Source organism: Hyaena hyaena, unplaced genomic scaffold, assembly GCF_003009895.1.
Source record: "Hyaena hyaena isolate Hyena2069 unplaced genomic scaffold, ASM300989v1 scaffold_358, whole genome shotgun sequence".
Lineage (NCBI taxonomy): Eukaryota > Metazoa > Chordata > Mammalia > Carnivora > Hyaenidae > Hyaena > Hyaena hyaena.
The window spans coordinates 650154-671002 of record NW_024080992.1 but is presented as its reverse complement, the minus strand read 5'-3'; positions in this window follow the sequence as shown (position 1 = coordinate 671002).

Here is a 20849-nt window from a genome sequence, read left to right as displayed (position 1 = left end):
TTGAAAAGGATAATTATATGTTATGTGTTTAACATCTGTAGCTTTGAGAATTTCATACTTGAGAGGCACTTTTTATTTGATATGTAAAAATTTTTGTAGCTTATGAGGATATCATTTTTTACTTAATGCTATTAAGTTACTTTAAAACTTTCTCTGTGTGTCAGAGTTGTAAAAACTGTTACTTGATGTAGTAGTTGCTAAGGTAGCCATCTTAATGAGCAATTAATCATGTGAAATCAATGGGACTTATCCGTGTGGAACATTTCAACTGCAATGGTTCAGAAAAAGACACTTCATTATTTTCATATTTCCAAATGAATTTCAAATTTTAGTCATATGGAGGGGTCAAAGATGCCAAGTCTTCTTTCTTAATAAAATGTCGGATTTGCATTTTAGATGTTACTAGGAGTTGCTAGGTGCTCTATAAAATACTCGTTATCTTACGAGTTTCAAACCACTAAAGAAAGACATCAAAGTCTGTCAGGTAAAGATAAAATTTCCCATCCTGTGATTGATAAAACTGAATGGAGGATGATAGCTTGAATCTTCGGTCACAATCCAGTCTGTTCTGAGCCTAGATCATGGGATGGCTTAACCTGGGAAGATTCTGAAAACTCACGCAGAATCACTCCTCTGAGTGCATATGCCTTGAGCTCCATGAATGGGTAGAGAAGAATGGGCCTTTTAGAAGGCAAGCAATGCCTGAAGTTACTATATTTACCAGATGGAAATGGGAAAATGGACCCAAACACAGCCATTCTTCAGCCCCCTGGAAGAATGGAGTCATGCTAAGTCAGGTCTTCATATTCACAAACAAACAAAGAAGTCTCTCATCATCATCTGGGGAGAATCAAGTGAAGGACCAAGAGACAGGCAGATGCTCTTTCCCCTTTACATTAAAAAAAATAAACTTATTATTATTTTTTAAATATTTATTTTTGAGAGAGACAGCACAAGCAGGAGAGGGGCAGAGAGAGATGAAGACACAGAATCTGGCGTGGACTCCAAGCTCTGAGCTGTCAGCCCAGAGCCCAATATGGGACTCAGATCCATGTACTGCGAGATCATGGTCTGAGCTGAAGTCAGATGCTCAACCAACTCAGCCCCCAGGTGCCCCTTAAGTAAACTTATTAAAGTAAACTTATTAAAGTAAAACTTATGTAGGGTGCCCGGGTGGCTCAGGTGGTTAAGCGGCAGACTTTGGCTCAGGTCATGATGTCATAGTTTAGTGGTTATTGAGTTATAAGAAGTTTTAAAATATATATATTCTAGATACAAGTTCCTTATCCTTATCAGATATATAAACTGCAAAAATCTCACATTTTGTGTATTATCTTTTCACTTTCTTCATCAGTGTCCTTTGAAGCATGAAAGTTTTTAATTTTGAAGAAGTCCTGTTTATTTTTTCTTTTGTTGCTTATGCTTCTTAGTGTCATATCTAATAACCCATTGCAAAATTCAAGGTCATGAAGATTTATTTGTATGATTTTTTCTAAGAAGGTTATAATTTCGGGGCGCCTGGGTGGCTCAGTTGTAAACGTCCGGCTTCAGCTCAGGTCATGATCTCACGGTTTGTCAGTTGCAGCCTTGCATCAGGCTCTGTGCTGACAGCTCAGAGCCTGGAGCCTGCTATGGATTTTGTCTCATTCTCTCTCTGTGCCTCCCCTGCTCATGCTCTGTCTTGCTCTCTCTCTCTCTCTCAAAAATAAATAAACATTAAAAAAATTTTAAAAAGAGGTTATAGTTTCAGCTCTTATATTTAGATCTTTGATCCATTTTAAGTTAAATTTCATATATGGTGTGAGGTAGATATTTAGCTTCATTCTTTTCATCTGGATATCTTCTTGTCTGAACCCCACTTGTTGAAAAGACTATCTTCTGGGGTGCCTGGGTGGCTCAGTCAGTTGACCATCTGACTTCGGCTCAGGTCATGATCTCACGGATCATGGGTTCGAGCCCTGTGTCAGGCTCTGTGATAACAGCAAGCTCAGAGCCTGGAGCCTGCTTCAGATTCTTTATCTCCCTCTCTCTCTGACCCTCCCCTGCTCATGCTCTCTCTCTCTCTCTCTCTCTCTCTCTCACAGAAATAAATAAAACATTAAAAAAATTACGAAAAGACTATCTTTTGCCCATTGAATAGTCCTAGCACACTTGTCAAAAAATCAATTAACCATAGATTCATGGGCTTATTTGTGGACTCTCAATTGCATTCCTTTGAATTATATGTCTATTCCTATGTGAGTATCACACCGTCTTGATTACTACTACTTTATTACGTTTTGCATTAGAAAGTGTGGGTCCTCCGACTTTGTTCTTCTTTTTCAGGATTGTTTTATAATCCTTTTTTTTTTTTTTATTAGTTGAAACACGCTTTTCTCTTCTGCATACTAAAAGATATGTGAAGGGGACAATATAGGATTGGTGAGCCTGGAGAGAGATACTCTGAGAGGAGAGTTAACAATGTACGGTGGAGATCATGATAGGACAGTTAAAGATACTTATGAAAACATACTAGGAAGACGTAGCCAAATCTGGGAGTTATGAAAGATGGACCAAAGAGACAAGTTCAGACAGAGAATTGGGCAGGAAGAGGAGAAAACCAAAAAAGGAGATAATATGCCACATACCAAGCCATTTCAAAGAATAGCTTTTGTGAATCCTGGGACCGAGGTACAAATGTAGGAAGAAAACAAGGTTTAGAAAACCTTTAGTAGAGAATGCAAGAGATGAGTGGTAAAAGTTGAGTCTAGAGAAGGAGGCAAGATGGCGCCCACCTTTATCTCCAGGTCAGTGAGCCATTGTGGACATTGAAGGAATGATGGGAGCCTTGTGGACAAAACCGGTTTACATGTGAAAGGTCCCCTGTCTGTATGCAGGAAAATGGATAGAAGAGAGCAACACAAAGAAAGGAAAGCCTGTTAGGGAGTTTTTGAAGTGAAAGATGCTGTGACCTAGGCTATGGGGTGGCTGCGGAGGTCGGGGGTTGAGGAGTGGGAAAGAAAGGAGAAAGGGCGTGACAGTCTACAGGGCTCAGTGATTCCTCAGATGCGAAGGATAAAGGAGAGACAGGAATCAAAAGTGGTTCCTGATCTGTCAACTTATGGAGTTTGTGTGTACCTTGAGTATGGTATAGACACTGAATAAAGGTGAACCCCAATCAAAAAAATAAAATGGGAAAGTGAAATGTTTCCTTTTCTCAAAAATCCCCCAGCAAACAAAAGTTAACTTGCCTGCAATTTGTGTGGTCTCCAAGTATTGGGTTTTTGGCTTTTTTAAGACTGCTGTGAGTGATCATTATTTTCAAAAACAAACAAAAAAACAAAACCCAGGTGCAACCAAGTGGGAGGTTGTGACTGCCAGGAGCCCTGGGGCCCCCAGATGATACGCCCCACAACACACAGAACAACTTCTCTACGACTACTCTCAGCTCCTCTCTGAATCACCAGGACAGCCCCCCAGTGGGGGCTTCCAGCTCCAGCCTTGTCTTTCCCAACGGTCCCCTCTATCATTGCAGTGCAACCAGAATGATTTTCCAGACAGGTAGATCTCAGCTTGTCACCTCCTTTGCACAAAACTTTTCAGCGGCTTCCCCTTGCTGTTAGGACAAAGTTCAGACCTTGGAGATAATTTTTATATTTCTTCACATCTGGCTCCTACCTGCCTAGGTGGCCTCTTGCCAATTCCTCCCTTATATTCTATGCCGTAGCCACACTGACTTGTCCTCAGTCCCTTCAACATTCTGTGCTCTCTGTCTCCCCTCTCAGCTCTCTTTTACACGGTCTTTCTTTGCCTGTTACTATGCCTACTTTCAGGTTTTGCCTTAAGCATCGCTTTCTCTGGAAAGCCTCCCTCCACCCCCATTTCAGATCAGGGCTAGGGATCTTTTGTGCAGAAGACTTCTATGCCTCATCTTAATCGACTTGATCGGACCCAGCTCTCTTTTGGTCTGCCTTGGTCCAGGAATAGATGGTAGACTTTCCTGAAGAGTGAATGGACTGTGTTTCCTTCAAGTGGCTCCACAACAAGATAGGTTTTCTCAACCACTGAGTGATAATGAGCTGGCACGTGCTGTCTAGCTAGCTACTGGTGAGTGTCTGGTCTGCAGTGACTTGATTTTGCCAAGAGACGATGAGCCTGAAGATGGGGTTTTGTGAAGGTTGAAGACATGAGTAGGTCTCACCAGAAGGCTCACCCATTTCCACTGGATGAAAGAACAGACAGCCAATCCTCAGAGCTCTACTTCATATTCATAGCCTAGGCAAGGTTTTTTTAAATTTTTAATGTTTTATTTATTTCTGAGAGAGAGAGAGAGAGAGAGAGAGAGACAGCGGGAGCAGGGGAGGGTCAGAGAGAGATGGAGACACAGAACCGACACAGGCTCCAGGCTCTGAGCTAGCTGTCAGCACAGAGCCCGACGCAGGGCTTGAACCCATGAACCGCGAGATCATGACCTGAGCCGAAGTCGGATGCTCAACCAACTGAGCCACCTAGGCACCCCTAAGCCTAGGCAATTTTTAAAACAGTTGTATCCAAACCTCCTTGTCAACAACAAGAAAATGTTTTTAGTAAACCATTCATACAGTGACCTGCACTGAGTAATGCTACTTCCTGGCATTTCTTTCCCCATAAACTCCCTGAAAAAATGGACTCCAAGGTAGATAAATGAGGAAAGCTATTACATGAAATTGTTACTTATAAACCAGTTAAAAGTGAAACAGCCATTTATGGCAAGCAATAAAAATTGAGAAAGCTGAAAGCAAACTGAGCTCTAATGTTCCCTTCTGGTAATAATTACCCAGCAGGCCAGTTATCTATTTAGGTTATTCGTACTTCAAGATAGTATTTGTAATGGAAGAACACCTGTCTTTCTCTCCTCTTTAGAAGACAGGCATGCACCCAGCTTCTGCAAAACTCGTCATCAGTCAATACACAGTCAATACACAATTGGCTTAAAAAATAAGGAAGTAGAATGGGGCACCTAAGTGGCTCAGTCAGTTGAGCCTCTGACTTTTAATTTGGGCTCAGGTCATGATCCCAGGGCTGTGGGGTGGAGCCCTGTGTCAGGCTCCATGTTGGATGTGGAGCCTGCTTGGGATTTTCTCTCTCTCATGCTCTCTCTCTCTCCCACTCTCCCTCTCTCTCTCTTCCTCTGTCCCTTTCCCCCACTCATACTTTCTCTTTTCATAAACTTTTAGGGGTGCTTGAGTGGCTCAGTTGGTTGAGTGTCTGACTTGGTTTTGGCTCAGGTCATGATCTCATGGTTTGTGAGTTCGAGCCCCCATTGGGCTCTGTGCTGACAGTGCAGAGCCTGCTTGGGATTCTCTCTCCCTCCCTCCCTCCCCCCCCCTTTCTTTCCCCCTCCCCCACCCCATGTCTCTCTCACTCTCAAAAGAAATAAACTTTAAAACAAAAATTTTAAAACAAAAGGAAGTAGGAGAAAGGGAAGGAGGGAGAAAACACCTCTCGGGGCACCTGGGTAGCTCAGTCAGTTAAGAGAAAACACATCTCTTCCATAACTCACTGGAGGGTCATAGGACATCCTCAAGAAGCTCTCCTCTTTAATCCCAAAATTCATGGTACTTGTGCAATTCCAGTTCTGTATAACCACCAACTAATGGTGCTCCAACTGGAGCACATGCTATTTAGCCTCAGCTGGATTCCCAAACCCAAAGTCAAAAGGCGAGGCCAAAAAAATTCAAACCTCAAATAATCCAATAATATCTGTTTCCCAGGTGATGGTAAATAGTATAGCAATATTCATGATAGAACATCCATATTTAAAAGATCTCGTTGCTCTCTTGTAGGTACACATACAAACCTGCGTGCGCGCACACACACTTTCTCTTTAGGGTCCAAGTCTGGACTGGGCTAGGCCGTGGGCTGGAAGGGATGAATTGATCCTAGAGAGAGAACTCACTATTCGGATAGGAGGAGAAAGGACTAGCGGGCGGGTGTCTGTACTACGGTGTAGAGGGAAAAGGGACCATTATTGGTCTGGGTTTGGAACAAACTGGTGGCAACCTGAGCCCTAAGGAAGAAAAGTATTGAAGTGCATCCGAAGGCTGATTTCAGTGTGGAGAATCTTTAACAGAGATTGTGATGGAAGGGAGGGACTGCAGTGTGTAAAACAATTAGCAGAAATAGTATCAGCAGTGACCTGAGTTGGACCAGAATCTGAGCCACAGGAGTCTGAGTCATATCCCTGAGGCTGGCTGGGTTTTAGTGGGCAGCTACTCCAACTGCAGCTTAAACAGTAGCAACAAAGGCACAATGATTTAAGGGCAATGAGCTTTGGGGACAGGCATTGCGATGTGGCCCCGTTCAAGAGTACTTGCCTGAGTTCCAAGGAGGCAGGCAGCTTTTAGGACACTTGTGGAACACGAGAGAGTGGATTTGCTGGGTATTTCTATGTGTACCATGAAGAGACACACTGGTAAAAGGCTGAAATAACTTGTTCACATCTTGGCACACATTAAATAACACATCTAGATAAACGGAGATGCTACTCATTGTCAGAGATGACCATCTTTGAGAGCTCAGGCTGATTCGGAGTCTGCTCTATTACCCTGAGGGCAGAGGAATTCAATATCGAGGTAACCATTTGAGTCACATTACTTAGAAAATTCTTGCTTAATGCACCCAGTAAATTATCTGTGGGGAGACAACTGTAAAATATGAGGGACATTTAGTGAGGCCTAGTTCCTAAAACTGGTTTACACCTGTATTCGGTGGCTCTTGGGTGGCTTAGTCAGTTGAGCGTTTGACTCGATTTTGGCTCCGGTCATGATCCCGTGGTCATGGGACTGAGCCCCACATGAGGCTGTGTGCTGAGTGTGGAGCCTGTTTAAGATTCTCCCTCTGCCCCTCTGCCCCTCCACCTCACTCACACAAATCCTCTCAATCTCTCTCAGGAAACAAGCACACGCACACACACACACACACACACACACACACCTGACTTCAGAAACTGTACTGACCCTGAAGATTATCATATTTTCTTAAATAATGGGCAAACATTTTTTTTATTTAAAAAAATTTTTAATGTTTATTTTTTGAGAGAGAGAGAGAGAAACCGTGAGTGAGGAAGGGGCAGAGAGAGAGGGAGACACAGAATCTGAAGCAGGCTCCAGGCTCTGAGCTGCCAGCACAGAGCCCAACAATGGAAGGGCTCAAACTCACGACATGAGATCATGACCTGAGCCGAAGTCGGACGCTCAACTGACTGAGACACCCAGGGGCCCCAATGGGCAAAAAGTTTTAACAGTGCAGCATTCATCCACGTCTCCATATCTCAAGAACTTTCTAAAGTGGAACCATGGCTAATGATTAGAAAGTGAGAGGATCTTTTCTCCTTAAAACTTGTCCTCTAGACCATTCTAAATATTTTTATTTACTTATTTATTTATTTATTTATTTATTTATTTATTTATTTAGAGAGCATAAGTGGTGGAGGGGCAGGGAGAGAAGGGGACAGAGAATCTGAAACAGATTCTGCACTGACAGCAGAGGGCCCATTGCGGGGCTCAAACTCATGAGCCTTGACCTGTGAGATCATAACCTGAGCTGAAGTCAGCTGTTCAGCCCACTGAGCCACCAGGTGCCTGTTCTTCAGACCATTCTAGATAGCTAGATACAGAATCTAACAGATGGAAAGAACACCCACCAGAAGAACAATAAGCCCGTTAAATACCTTTGAGTGTTAGCCTTAACTTTTACCAGCTTCTCTTTGGTCCCCTAGATAAGAAAACAGAGCTTCAGGGGCGCCTGGGTGGCTCAGTCGGTTAAGCATCCGACTTTGGCTCAGGTCATGATCTCACAGTTCGTGAGTTCGAGCCCCACGTCAGGCGCTGTGCTTACAGCTAGCTCAGAGCCTGGAGCCTGTTTTCGGTTCTGTATCTTCCTCTCTCTCTGACCCTCCCTTGCTCACGCTATCTCTCTCCTTCAGAGCATAAATAAAACATTTAAAAAAAGAAAGAAAGAAAAGAGAGTTTCAAACAAAGTTTGAAGGATAAGATAAAGTTTCTTATCCTTTAAGACAACCCGCCTGTGATTTTGCAGCTAAGGGAGGGGAGTCATTGTGGTAACAAAAGGGTGAAAGCAGTTGGTTTAGAAATGGTGCCAATAATTCGACCGCATACTTTTCTACTTCCTTCCCCTGTGCCGCCTTGTTTCAGAGTCTCCGAAAAGGTTCACCACCATTTGCTTCCTGAGCAAGTGCTTCCTGAGCAGGGTCAAAATCCAGGCCATTAGCCAAACATTCCCTCCCCCACGCCATCACCACCTTCTGTCTTGTGGATTAACATTGACAAGTTGCCTAAAATCCAACTGAAGTCTATGGGATTTCAGGGAAGCGATTTTTTAAATATAAATACCAGATCATGTAACATGTCAAAAACACTTTTTAAGCAAATCAAATATGTCCTCTTCACTGTGGAACTTACAGTTTTGGAGAGACTTTAACCCTTCAGCTTAGTCCCATTGGAGGAAATTCTTTGGAGAGAGTCTTATTAACTGCACCAGGGGACTTGTTTTCATAGGAGGCCAAGGGAGCAGGTGCCTGAGCAGCTGGAGGAAGGAGGGTTCTTATTCGTAATGTGAACCCTCCATGGCTCACACTCCTCCAGGCCTGGGCACTGGCCGACTGGTATAAAGATGAATCATCAAAAGGAATATAGGAAAAATAAAGGAGAAATGAAGCAATATAAAGGAGGGGAAAGAAATTAAATACATAAAACCAATAATATCTAAAGGAAAATTTTTTTAATGTTTTTATTTATTTCTAGGAGAGAGAGAGAGAGAGAGTGAGCAAGGGAGGGTCAGAGAGAGAGGGAGTCACAGACCGAAACAGGCTCCAGGCTCTGAGCTGGCAGTCAGCACAGAGCCCGACGCGGGGCTCGAACCCACGAACCATGAGATCATGACCTAAGTGAAAGTCAGACGCTTAACCGACTAAGCCACCCAGGCGCCCCAAAACCAATAATATCTAAAGTGGGACCTCTAAGTGACTAAAAAGACAATAGGTGGTTAGAGTTAACATTTCCAAATTCAGTTTTAAGAGTTAAAAAAATGAAATATTTTGGAGGCTCCTGGGTGGCTCAGTCGGTTAAGTGTCTGACTTCGGCTCAGGTCATGATCTTATGGTTTGTGAGTTCAAGCCCCACACAGGGCTCTGTGCTGACAGCTCAGAGGCTGGAGCCTGCTTCAGATTCTGTGTCTCCCTCTCTCTCTCTGCCTCACACTCTGTCTCTCTCTCTCTCAAAAATAAATAAACATTAAAAAATTAAAAATTAAATAAAATAATAAAAACATGAAATATTTTGGAAGGAAATTTTCTAATATCTAATAAAGTTTAAGCTCTTTGTATCTTTTGACCAAGAAATATGCTTATCCTTCAGTAAGTCTCATAAGTGTATAGAGATAAATGTATAAGGATATCCAAAGTGTTTCTTTTTTTTAAGGTTTTTTTGTTTTGTTTTAATTTTTTTAATGTTTATTTATTTTTGAGACTGAGAGAGACAGAGCATGAGTTGGGGAGGGGCAGAGAGAGAGGGAGACACAGAATCTGAAACAGGCTCCAGGCTCTGAGCTGTCAGCACAGAGCCCGACATGGGGCTCGAATCCACAAACCATGAGGTCATAACCTGAGCCAAAGTCGGACACTTAACTGACTGAAACACCCAGGCGCTCCTTAAAGGTTTTATTTCTAAGTAATCTTTATACCAACATGGGGCTTGAGCTTACAACCCCAAGCTCAAGTCTCATGCTCTACTGACCCAGACAGCCAGACCCTCTCAAATTATTACATTTGAAAATAAAAAATTAGACACAACCTAAATTCCTGTAAGATTTACTGAGCACCAGTGAAGTATCCTGGTAACGTCTTCATCTCTGACCAAGATCCCATCCCTTCTCACACTTTTAAGCACTTTACTCCTGCTGTTATCTGAGAAGATACATACATCACCAAGATTTTCCTTTCAATTGGACCATTCCCATTCTTATACAACATGACGTCATTGTCATTTAAACAACAAACAATGGGCACCTGGGTGGCTCAGTCTATTAAGCACCCGACTTTGGCTCAGGTCATGATCTTACGGTTCCTTGGCCCGAGCCCTACATTGGGATCTGTGCTGACAGTTCAGAGCCTGGAGCCTGCTTCAGATTCTGTCTTCCTCTCTCTCTATCTGCCCCTACTCCACTTGCACTGTCTCTGTCTCTGTCTCTCTCAAAAATAGATAAACATTAAAAAAATAAAAAATAAACAACAAACAAAAAAACCAAAACTCTTCCTCAACTTAGTCTTTTTCCAGTTGCTCCATCTTTCTGCTTAGCTTGAAAGTGTTCTCTCCCAGATACTTCCTTTTTCCCACCTTTCTTTTTCTCTTTAACATCCAACTTAAGTTTCTATATCCATCACTCTGAAGGTCAAGTTCTCCACTGACCTCCATCTTTCTACGTTATGTATTTCCACACAGTTTTAGTTTTTTACATTAACCATGAACCTGAATCTCAAAAAAATACATATTAAAAATAAAATCAAATGAGCTAGGAATATTTAGAGTGATAAAGATGCTGAAATTCAATTAGGTAAAAGATTAAAATATAGATGTTAAGAGATAGAAAATTATGATGAAATTAAAATGCGTGGCTAAAATGTTAAATTCACAGGTGGAGACAGTAAGAACAAAGAAGAGGAGAACTCGCCAGGTAGTAGCTGTTCTGAGGGCGAGCCTCTGGAAAACCCGGGCTCGCTCAAGCCTTTTGCAGAAGGGGCGAGTCCCAGAGCGCTCCGCTGACACAGCCCGCGTGGGAAGAGACGGGCCCCTCTCCACCTGGAGGGTGAGAAAGAGGCTCCTGGCTCCTGGTCCCACGGTTCTGACTTCGTGCGCCTTTGGGCAGGCAGAGGGCCCCACAGCAGCCCGTGTCCCGTACACTTGCCAAGGACCGTGTGGCTCTCATTCCTTTCTGTGTCCAAAGTCCTTAATCCTGGGCCTGGCACATTGTAAACCAACGGGAAGCGCTTGCTTCTCCTGTAGGCTGTGGCCTGGCCAGCGGCCGGGCGGGAGGGGGCTGCACACAGAGCCGCGCCGCGCAGCCTGTGCAGCGGGCCTGGGAGCCTCGGAGGCGCTGGCCCCAGAAAGCTGACTAAACTGGTCTTGGATGGTGTCTCAGCATCAGCATTTGCTTTTCTTTTCTTTTCAAAAATTTTTAATGTTTATTACTTCTGAGAGAGAGAGAGAGAGAGCAGGGGAGGGGAAGAGAGAGGGAAACAGAGGATCTGAAGTGGGCTCTGTGTTGACAGCAGAATCTGATGTGGGGCTGGAACTCACAAACCGTGAGATCAGGACCTGACTGATCCACCCGCTCAGACCAACTGAGCCACCCAGGGGCCACTAGGTATCCGCATTTTCAAGTATGTTTTAACTCTTTATTTTGACATCATTTCAAATGTACAGAGAAGTTAGAAAAATTGTATGAAAAGCCCTACATACCCTTCTCCCAGATTTGCCCAATGTTAACATTTTACTCCATGTGCCTTATCATTTCTTTTTCTCTATATCCACCCCCCCCTCACACACACACACATGCAGACACACATACGCATATCCCTTTTCCCTCTGTGTTTAAGTTTTAGGCGTGACTCTCATTATCCCTTAATACTTCAGTGTATATTTCCTATGAAAGCAAAGACATAGTCCCACCATCAATCAGAAAATTAATAATGATTCAATAGTGCCTCCTAATCCACAGACCCTCATTCAAATTCTGAATATCATCCCCCTAATTTTCATTATACGCCCAAGATCCAGCCAAGGGTCAGGTGTTGGGTTTGGTTATGATTCTTCTTTATCTTTGTTCAATAAGTAACTTTCTCAGCTCTTCTTTGTCTTTAATTACCCTGTCATTTTTTGGAGTGCCTGGCTGGCTCTGTTGGTAGATCATGTGACTCTTGATCTCATGAGTTTGAGCCCCACATTGGGTGCAGAGATTACTTACAAATAAATAAATTTAAAACCCATCTTTTTAAAACGTGTACAGGCTAGTTAATCATTTAATTATCCATTGGTTTGGATTAGTCTGGTATTTCTTCATGGTACATCTTCTAAACCATGTTTGTAAGAATACCATAGAAGTGATACTGTGTTCTCCTCATTACATCATGTGAGGGGCACATGGTTTGTCTCATTACTGCTGATGACAACATCTGTCCCTTGGTTAATGTGATGTTTGCCACATTTCTCCAGTAAAAAATTAACTAATAAGTACTTTGTGTCCACTGATTAATGAGTAATCGATAAGGATGTATTTTAAGACTTTTACTGTAAGGTAGAAGTTACTTTCCCCCCATTTATTTATATTGTGATGTGTTCATGTTCTCCTAGTTTAGTCTGAAGTTGAGTCTGAACTATTATTATTTGACGTTCAGATTGGTTCAGAGTTTGCCAGCTGGAGCCCCTTTCGGCTGACTCCCATTTCCTATGTCAGCCCTTCCTCACTCTGGGGGAACAAGATACTCCACATGCATCTTGTATTTACTTTGTGCCGGACCTACATGTCTCAGAAAGACTTTTCTCTAAGGACCACTAATTCCTTTATATATATATATATATTTTATTTATTTGTAGGAGAGAGAGAGAGAGAGAGAGACAGCGTGAGCGGGGGAGGGTCAGAGAGAGAGGGAGATACAGACTCTGAAATAGGCTCCAGGCCCCGAGCTGGCAGTCAGCACAGAGCCCGACGCGGGGCTCGAACCCACGAACCGTGAGATCATGACCTAAGCGAACGTCGGACGCTTAACCGACTAAGCCACCCAGGCGCCCCCTAAGGAGCACTAATTCCTTTCATCAGAGGAAGATATTAGGAAACCAAGATCTGGATACTAAGTATTCTCATTGCCACCAGAATGTCATTCTATCTAGACACGCTCTAAGAGAAGCCTGAGTAGCAATCTGTTTTACTGCTACATTTTTTCATTTTGCTCACAGAAACCCTCAAGATAGCTCTCTGTGTCAAATATTTTCTATTTGCCTCACCCTGGCCAGTTTGCAGCCTTCTCCCCCTGCTCTCTGCCCAGGAGGGTGAATGGTATGGACAAGGATGATCTGTTCTCTGGTCCTGGGGCACTCTGCTTGGGGTTAGCCAGTGAGGAGTCCCGGTAAGAAAAGAGAAGAGGAAAGCAAAGTCAGGGTATTTCTTCCCTTGTCACCCTCTGTGCCAAGTCTCCTGAAGCTGGCTGTGTCCCTGGACTAGAAGTCCCCATTTTTCTCAGGGTCTCTCACTCTATACAGTTGTCTTTTCCCTGTTCCCTCACCCCTTCAGGGGGTGAACTCCGGCTCCTAAATTCATACCTTTTTAAATAGATCCTCCTCGGGACGCCTGGGTGGCTTAGTCGGTTAAGCGTCTGACTTTCGCTTAGGTCATGATCTCGCGGTTCGTGGGTTCGAGCCCCGCGTCGGGCTCTGTGCTGACTGCCAGCTCAGAGCCTGGAGCCTGCTTCAGTCTGTGATTCCCTCTCTCTCTGACCCTCCCCTGCTCACGCTGTCTCTCTCTCTCTCTCTCCTAGAAATAAATTAAAAATAAATAAATAAATAAATAAATAAATAAATAAATAAATAAATAAATCGATCCTCCTCAGGACACTTGGGTGGCTGAGTCAGTTAATCGTTCAACTTCTGCTCAGGTCATGATCTCCTTGTTCATGGGTTCGAGCCCCACATCAGGCTCTGTACTGGTGGTGCGGAACCTGCTTGGGATTCTCTTCCTCTCTCTCTGCCCCCTTTCGCACTTGTGTTCTCTCTCTCTCAAAATAAATAAGTAAACTTTTTAAAAGGGGGGGAAGGAAGAAAAACAAAAAATAAGTGGATAAATAGACCCTCCTCAAATTACCTGTGTTCAAATAGCCATCCGTTTCTAGTTGGGACTCTGACTCCTATCTTTTGGTTAAAAATATGGATGTTCCAAATTGCTCTCCCTTTTCCCCAGTGACGCAGGAAAACAAGGCTTTATGTAAAGCTGCAACTCTGCTAATAAAGCCTTCCTTCTCTGGGGCAGGGGCTCACAAACTCTTCCCATGGGGCCAGATAGTCAATATGTTAAGCACTGAGTTTCTTCTACGGTCACTCCACTCTGCCATAGTATCGCAAAAGCCACCGCAGACAACAGGCAAACAAAGAGCTTTCTGGAGACATCCAAGCAATGCTCCTAACTTATTATCATTCAGTAATGTGGTTGCTGTAGGATTTCACCATGCATTCTTTCTAAGGTCTAGGAGTACATTCCTTGTAAGCTCCATTTTACAGATTAGGAAACTGAAAATCATTGAGGTTAATAGCTTGCTATAAATCCCATAATTATGTGGTGGGGTAATCCTCTGATACCAAATTCTTTGCTCCCACTCTTGTGCAGTTTCTTTGAACAGGGCATTGTAAAGGCAATGTTATTTTAGAGGATGACAGGTTAGTGAGTGGGATTTTTGAAGCTAACAGGATTTGAGGGTTTCCTGGAAATCATATCTAGCCTACCAAGGCTTGATTCTAGTCAGGCTGTGTCACTATGGGATTGTATATATTATGACAGTAAGACTCTAAGAAAGAAAAGAGTGTGTAGAGGAAGAAGTGTGACATTTGGGTTGTTTCCCTGACGGGGTTCTTCTGATACCACAAAGCTGCTAAATCACTTTAAAGGCTGTCTCACCTTTATTGTTTAAAGTTTTTGTTGTTAAAGTTACTGTTAACCAGTTCTAGTTATTGTTAACCACTATGAGTTGGGCTTTCTGTCTTACAACTGAAAACATGCTAATAGACAGCCAGAGACAGCCAGTGTTTCCTGCTCTTTATTGATTGGGAAACCAAAAGAGAATATTTAACAACCCCAAAGCTATTGAACACATGATACCACATGTGTATGCTGATTTTCTCTTGATTTTGCTTTCTGAAATGTAAGCTTTTCGGGAATAGGTCAAAGTCTTTGCATATTCAAGAAAGCTTGCTAAGATTTTAAATTTCCTAGATATTATTTAGGATCTCTTTCCTAGATATTATTGTCATATACTCAAGTACATATGTTATCTGAGAACTATTCAGAACGTAGAGTAATAGGAGGGTGTACAAAATTAGGCATTTTATCATCATCGTCTTTTCTTAAACCAGGGGCTGTTGCTTAAATGGTGAGATTCTAACTTTGTTATTTACAAAATTAATTTGGGAAGGAGATTATTGACAGGGTTTTTAGTTTGTATGCAAGCGAAATAATGGCGGGTCAGCTACAAGGATGCTGTTAAACTGTTGCTTTCCAATAAGAAAAATGTGGGCACTCTGGGAAGAAAATATTCCAAATGTTTTTAATACTTTGTCTAGTCTCTGAAGTTCTCTTTGTTCTGTTGGAATGCCTAAGTCAATGAATTCAGTATTGATTTATTTCAAAGGCCCTAAGGCTTGAGGCTTTGAGAGACAATGAAAAGAACAAAAGAAAGATTTTTCATAGACTGCATTAAGCCTCTAGGCATAGAAAATGTGCAAGTGAAAAGCACATCCGAGATATTTTTGTTCCTTGTTAAAACATGTGGAAAATAACTCTATGGCCAGGGTGGAAAGGTATATTACTGATTAATGACAGGATTTATAATTTAACCAGGATTTCTTTCTTTCTTTTTTTTTTTTAAGATTTTATTTTTAAGTAATCTCTACATCCAGCATGGGGCTCAAACCCACAACCCTGAGATCAAGAGTTGCATGTTTCACCGACTGAATCAGCCAGAGGCCCCTAAACAGGATTTCTTAATTCCACCAAAGTGAACCTGAAATGCAATACCGTGACCACTTTGGTTTTCTACTGCGCGCTGCGTTCAGGTTGCACACTTTGCCAGCTTGTACATACAGTAAATATTTCAGTAAATAGTTCAGTAAATAGTTCATGACCGACTGGCTGGCTGAATTAACGAGAGAGTGCAAACCTAATTTACGTATCTTCTTGATATAGTTTTTATTTTTTTTATTTTTTTTTTATTTCTAGGAGAGAGAGAGAGACAGCATGAGCCGGGGAGGGTCAGAGAGAGAGGGAGACACAGACTCCGAAATGCGCTCCAGGCTCTGAGCTGGCAGTCAGCACAGAGCCCGACGCGGGGCTCGAACCCACGAACCGCGAGATCATGACCTAAGCGAAAGTCGGACGCTTAACCGACTAAGCCACCCAGGCACCCCTATAATTTTTATTTTCATACTGCCCAGTTAGACATGTTGAATATTTTGATTCTCTGTCTTTAGTCACAAAAAAGAAGTATGGAAGTGGAAAGTACTGAGTCCCAAGAGTGTTTGTTGCTGTTGTTATTTAACACTTTCCTTGAAGTAACATATCCTTGCCTTCCCATAAAGACAAATTTTAACATTTATTGAGTTCTTACTGTGTGACAGGCAATGAGCTTTATTTTTTACATGAAATGTAAAAGTTCATCCTTACAGCAACTTTCTAAGTAGGTAATATTCTTTCTCTGATTTTACAGATGAGAAAACTGTAAACTACTGAGGTTCCTCTTGAGATGTATAAAATATTCATCCTTGTACAAAACAAAAGTGAGGACATGAATGATCCTTTTACACTGGTTATTTACTCAAAGAATATGAAAACACTAATTTGAAAAGATACATATACCCCTATGTTTATTGCAGCATTAGTAACAATAGCCAAATTATGGAAGCAGCCCAAGTACCCATCGATAGATGAAGGATAAAGAAGATGTGGTGTGTGTTGTATATGTAGTAAAATCTTGGTTTGCAATCACAATTTGTTCTGGAAACATGCTTGTCATCCAAAGCACTTGTATATCAAACCAAATTTCAAGAATTATTGGCTCAGTTGTGATCATGTTACATTTGGAGTCATGTACTATTTGTACTGCACAGCGTCACTCGTTTATCAAGTTAAAATTTATTAGAAATCTTTGCTCATCTTGCAGAATACTTACAGAACAAGTTATTCACAATCTAAGATTCTACACATATATATATTAGAATATTATTCAATCCTATAAAAGAATAAGATTTTGCCATTTCCAACAACATGGATGGACCTAGAGGTTATAATGCTAAGTGAAATAAGACAGTTAGAGAAAGATAAATACCATATGATTTCACTGATAGGTGAAATTCGAGAAACAAAACAAATGAACAAAGGAAAAAAGAGACAAACCGAAAACAGACTCTTTTTTTCAAAGTTTATCTATTTTTAGAGAGACAGAGATAGCACGAGTAGGGGACGGCCAGAATGGGGAGGGGGGCAGGCAGGGAGAGAGACACAGAGAGAGAGGGAGAGAGAGAGAGAGAGAGAGAGTCCCAAGCAGGCTCTGTGCTCTCAGCACAGAGCCCAATGTGAGGCTTGAACCCAGAAAGCCACAAGATCCTGACCTGAACCGAAACCAAGAGCCGGACACTTAACTGACTAAGTCACACAGGTGCCCCAACGGAGTCTTTTTTTCTTTTTTTTTTTTTTTTTAAGAGACTCTTAACTACAGAGAAGAAACTATGGTTACCAGAGGGGAGGTAAGTGGGGGGATGGGTATAATAGGTGAAGGGGATAAGAGCACACTTGTGGTGATGAGCATTAGGTCATGTGTGGAATTGTTGAATCACTGTATTGTACACCTGAAACTAACATAACGCTGTATGTTAACTACATAACAATATAAAATACAATTTAAAAGATCTGGTTTTTAGGTCTTTCCCCCTAGTTGTCTCCATTTAACTTGCTTCCAATTCAATTCTCAAAGTCATATTTCTGCTTCACCTTCATGCTCAAGAGTCAGCTCTTCCTAATCTGACCAGTCATCCAATGTCCACTTTTCAATCATTAAATTACTAGAGGTCTCTAATGCATTTGGTTTGCTGGTGTTCCCCTACACATCACTGTTTCCGGTTCATCCTATAATTCTTGGTTCTACTGTCATCTCCTTCAGGAATTTGCTGGGTTTCATCCTCCCCTTGCCTTCTTAAAAAAAAGTAGTACTTTTACAAAGAGATTCTTTTTCTTCTTAAGATTTTATTTTTAAGTACTCCCTACACCCAACATGGGGCCTGAACTCACAACCCCAAGATCAAGAGTCACACGCTCTACCAGCTGAGCCAGCCAGGCTCCCCTACAAAGAGATTCTTTATTGAGTGACCATATTCCCTCTAGTCTTTTAATGTAACAAATACTCAAAGTTTTTCATTCAAAAACTTTCATTTCTAAGAGTTCAATCTGTGTTCTTTGAGTTACAATAACTCTTCAGGAACACAATTTTTGTACAGGAGAAAAGAAATATAAGTTATCGCTTCATTAATGATATTTTTATATTTGAAAGAGAGATATAACTGTTTGAACTTAAAAACAAGTTAATACTCCTCATTTGTTTGACGTAAGTATAGAAGCTTAACTATAAATATATATATTTAAGATTTTTAGCATGGAAATTAAATAAAGCCCCATATACCTATCACCCAGCTTCAAAAATTCTCAAAACGTTCTAATCTACAAATATTTTGAAACACTGGTAACAAAAAGGATACCCATATAATTTATTATTTAAACCAGAACACTTTTGAGAGTGACAAGGGGTGTTATTAATCATCCTCCCAGGACAACAGGCATAAACCAAAACTTACTGGGGAAGCCAGGGTTTGTAGTCATCCTAGAACAAATTCCCTTCAGTGATATTTAAGGTATTTACAAATATACCCAAATGTAAGAATATATGGGACAAGATAGTTGTGACGTAGAAGAAGACACACACCTCTTGTTAAATAGTTTTCTTTGCTTGTCATTGTCCGGGACAGAATGTTTGTAGCACCTCAGAATTCATATGTGGAAGCCCTAACTCTTTATGTGATGGTATTTGGAAGTAGGGGCTTCGGGACATAATTAGGTCATGAGTTTGAAACCTCACGAGATTTGCATCTTATAAGAAGAGACACAGATCTCTCTCTCTCTCTCTCTTTCTCTCTCTCTCTCTCTCTCGTCTCTTGCTTGCTTTTTCTCTTTCTTTGTCTCCATGTCATATGAGGATACAGTGAAAAGATGATCGTCTGTGAACTGGGAAGCGAGCCCTCAGCAAGGAGCAGGACGGGCCGGCACCTTCATCTTCGAGCTTCCAGCCTCCAGAGCCGTGAGAAATAAATGCCTGCTGTTTAAGCCACTTGGTCTATGATGTTTTGTTATGGCAGCCTGAGCGGACTAAGGCCATCACGTTGAGCAGAATCTGTATGAGCTTTTACTACTCTGAGGCAGAATTAAATAAAACATGTATTTTAAGAACACGTATTTGGCAATAAATCTATTCCTATAATCTAGCAGCAATGGAGGAATGCTAACTCTGGCACAGCAGTTCAAGTGCACGGGCGGAGAGAACCTGAGTGTGTGGCTGACGCCTGCTGCTTGCCAGCGTTCTGAGCTCGTTCCTCAGCCTCTCGGAGGCGCCTTTTCTTCCTTCAGCCCATAAAATGGGGGCAATAACAGGACTTATTTGACAGGGCGTTTACGAGGACAAAAGGGGAACGTGGGTAAAACACACAGCCTGTTGCCTGACACATGTGGGTTCTTTCTCTCTCGTCTTTCCTCTTCTTCCTCTTCTCCTCCACAGGGATGGCCACAGCACAGCCAGTCAGGCAGGGAAGTCAGGGCAGAAGGGCTAGGGCTGCTCCAGGGCCAAGACATTCACCTGAGACATTCATCACATACCGGGGACAATGCAGTGGCAGGTCACTTCTTGTCCCTAGTCAGAGGGACTTCAAGGTATCATAACTTGAGCATTTAAAATCACAGCCTTATTTGCAGTCAAAGTCTCATGAGGTCTGAACGTATCAATTAGAAGTAAAATAAGGCTGTTATTTACCTTAGAGAATTTCTATGAGGAGTCAGATAACTCCTGTGCAGAGAGCAGCACAGCTCCGTCTGGTTCACAGTAGGCCGAAAATGGTGGTTACCTTACAAATTTGCTTCTCCTGGAAAACTTCCTGAGAGGACGCAAAGAATGGAGGGGACTCACACCAAATGTCCAGTCATGTGTCGGGGAGGAGACGCCCCACATCAGCCCGTAGAGGATTCTTTCTGAACAACCAGCACATTCTTAAATTAGCTCACAGGACTAGGTCAATACTTAAATGTAAAACATCTATTCCTGGGGCACCTGGCTGGCCCAGTTGGTTGAGCTTCGCACTCTTGACTTCAACTCAAGTCAAGTTCTCACGGGTTTTGAGTTCAAGCCCTGCCTTGGGCTCTGTGCTGACAGTGTGGAGCCTGCTTAGGATTCTCTCTCTCTCTCTCTCTCTCTCTCTCTCTCTGTCCCTCTCCCCAGCTTGCACACACACACACCCTCTCTCTCTCTCTCTCTCAAAATATAATAAATAATAAAGAAATAAAATCTTAAAAAAATAAAAGTTCTATTCTTGACCAAATGTCAACAAACAGAAGAGTAAAAATGTTCTTTAAGAAAATGCCTCTTACAAGGCATGCATCAATTATTAAATTTCCATAATTTATGATTTTTGTCAGTGGAAATTTTTTGTGTGAAATACCTAACAAATGTTTCATTTTTGGCAGTGACGCATTGTGAGAAAAACGATAACGTTTTGTTCTTTATCATTGTGTTGATGGCACGTTGGAGTGCCTCACAGACCTGTAAGTGCTGCTATCCAGTCAGTGGTAAGACCCAAAAAAGATAAATCTTCTCAAAGGAAATTAGGTGAAGCCAGCGGGCCATTAGCTAATCCTTCTGGAACACTTTATTGTGGGCATGTAGAGAAAGGACTGAATGATGGACACTTAAGATCAGGCAACATGAAAGAGGTAATCCTCCAAAGTAAAGCTGTTTGTTTTAT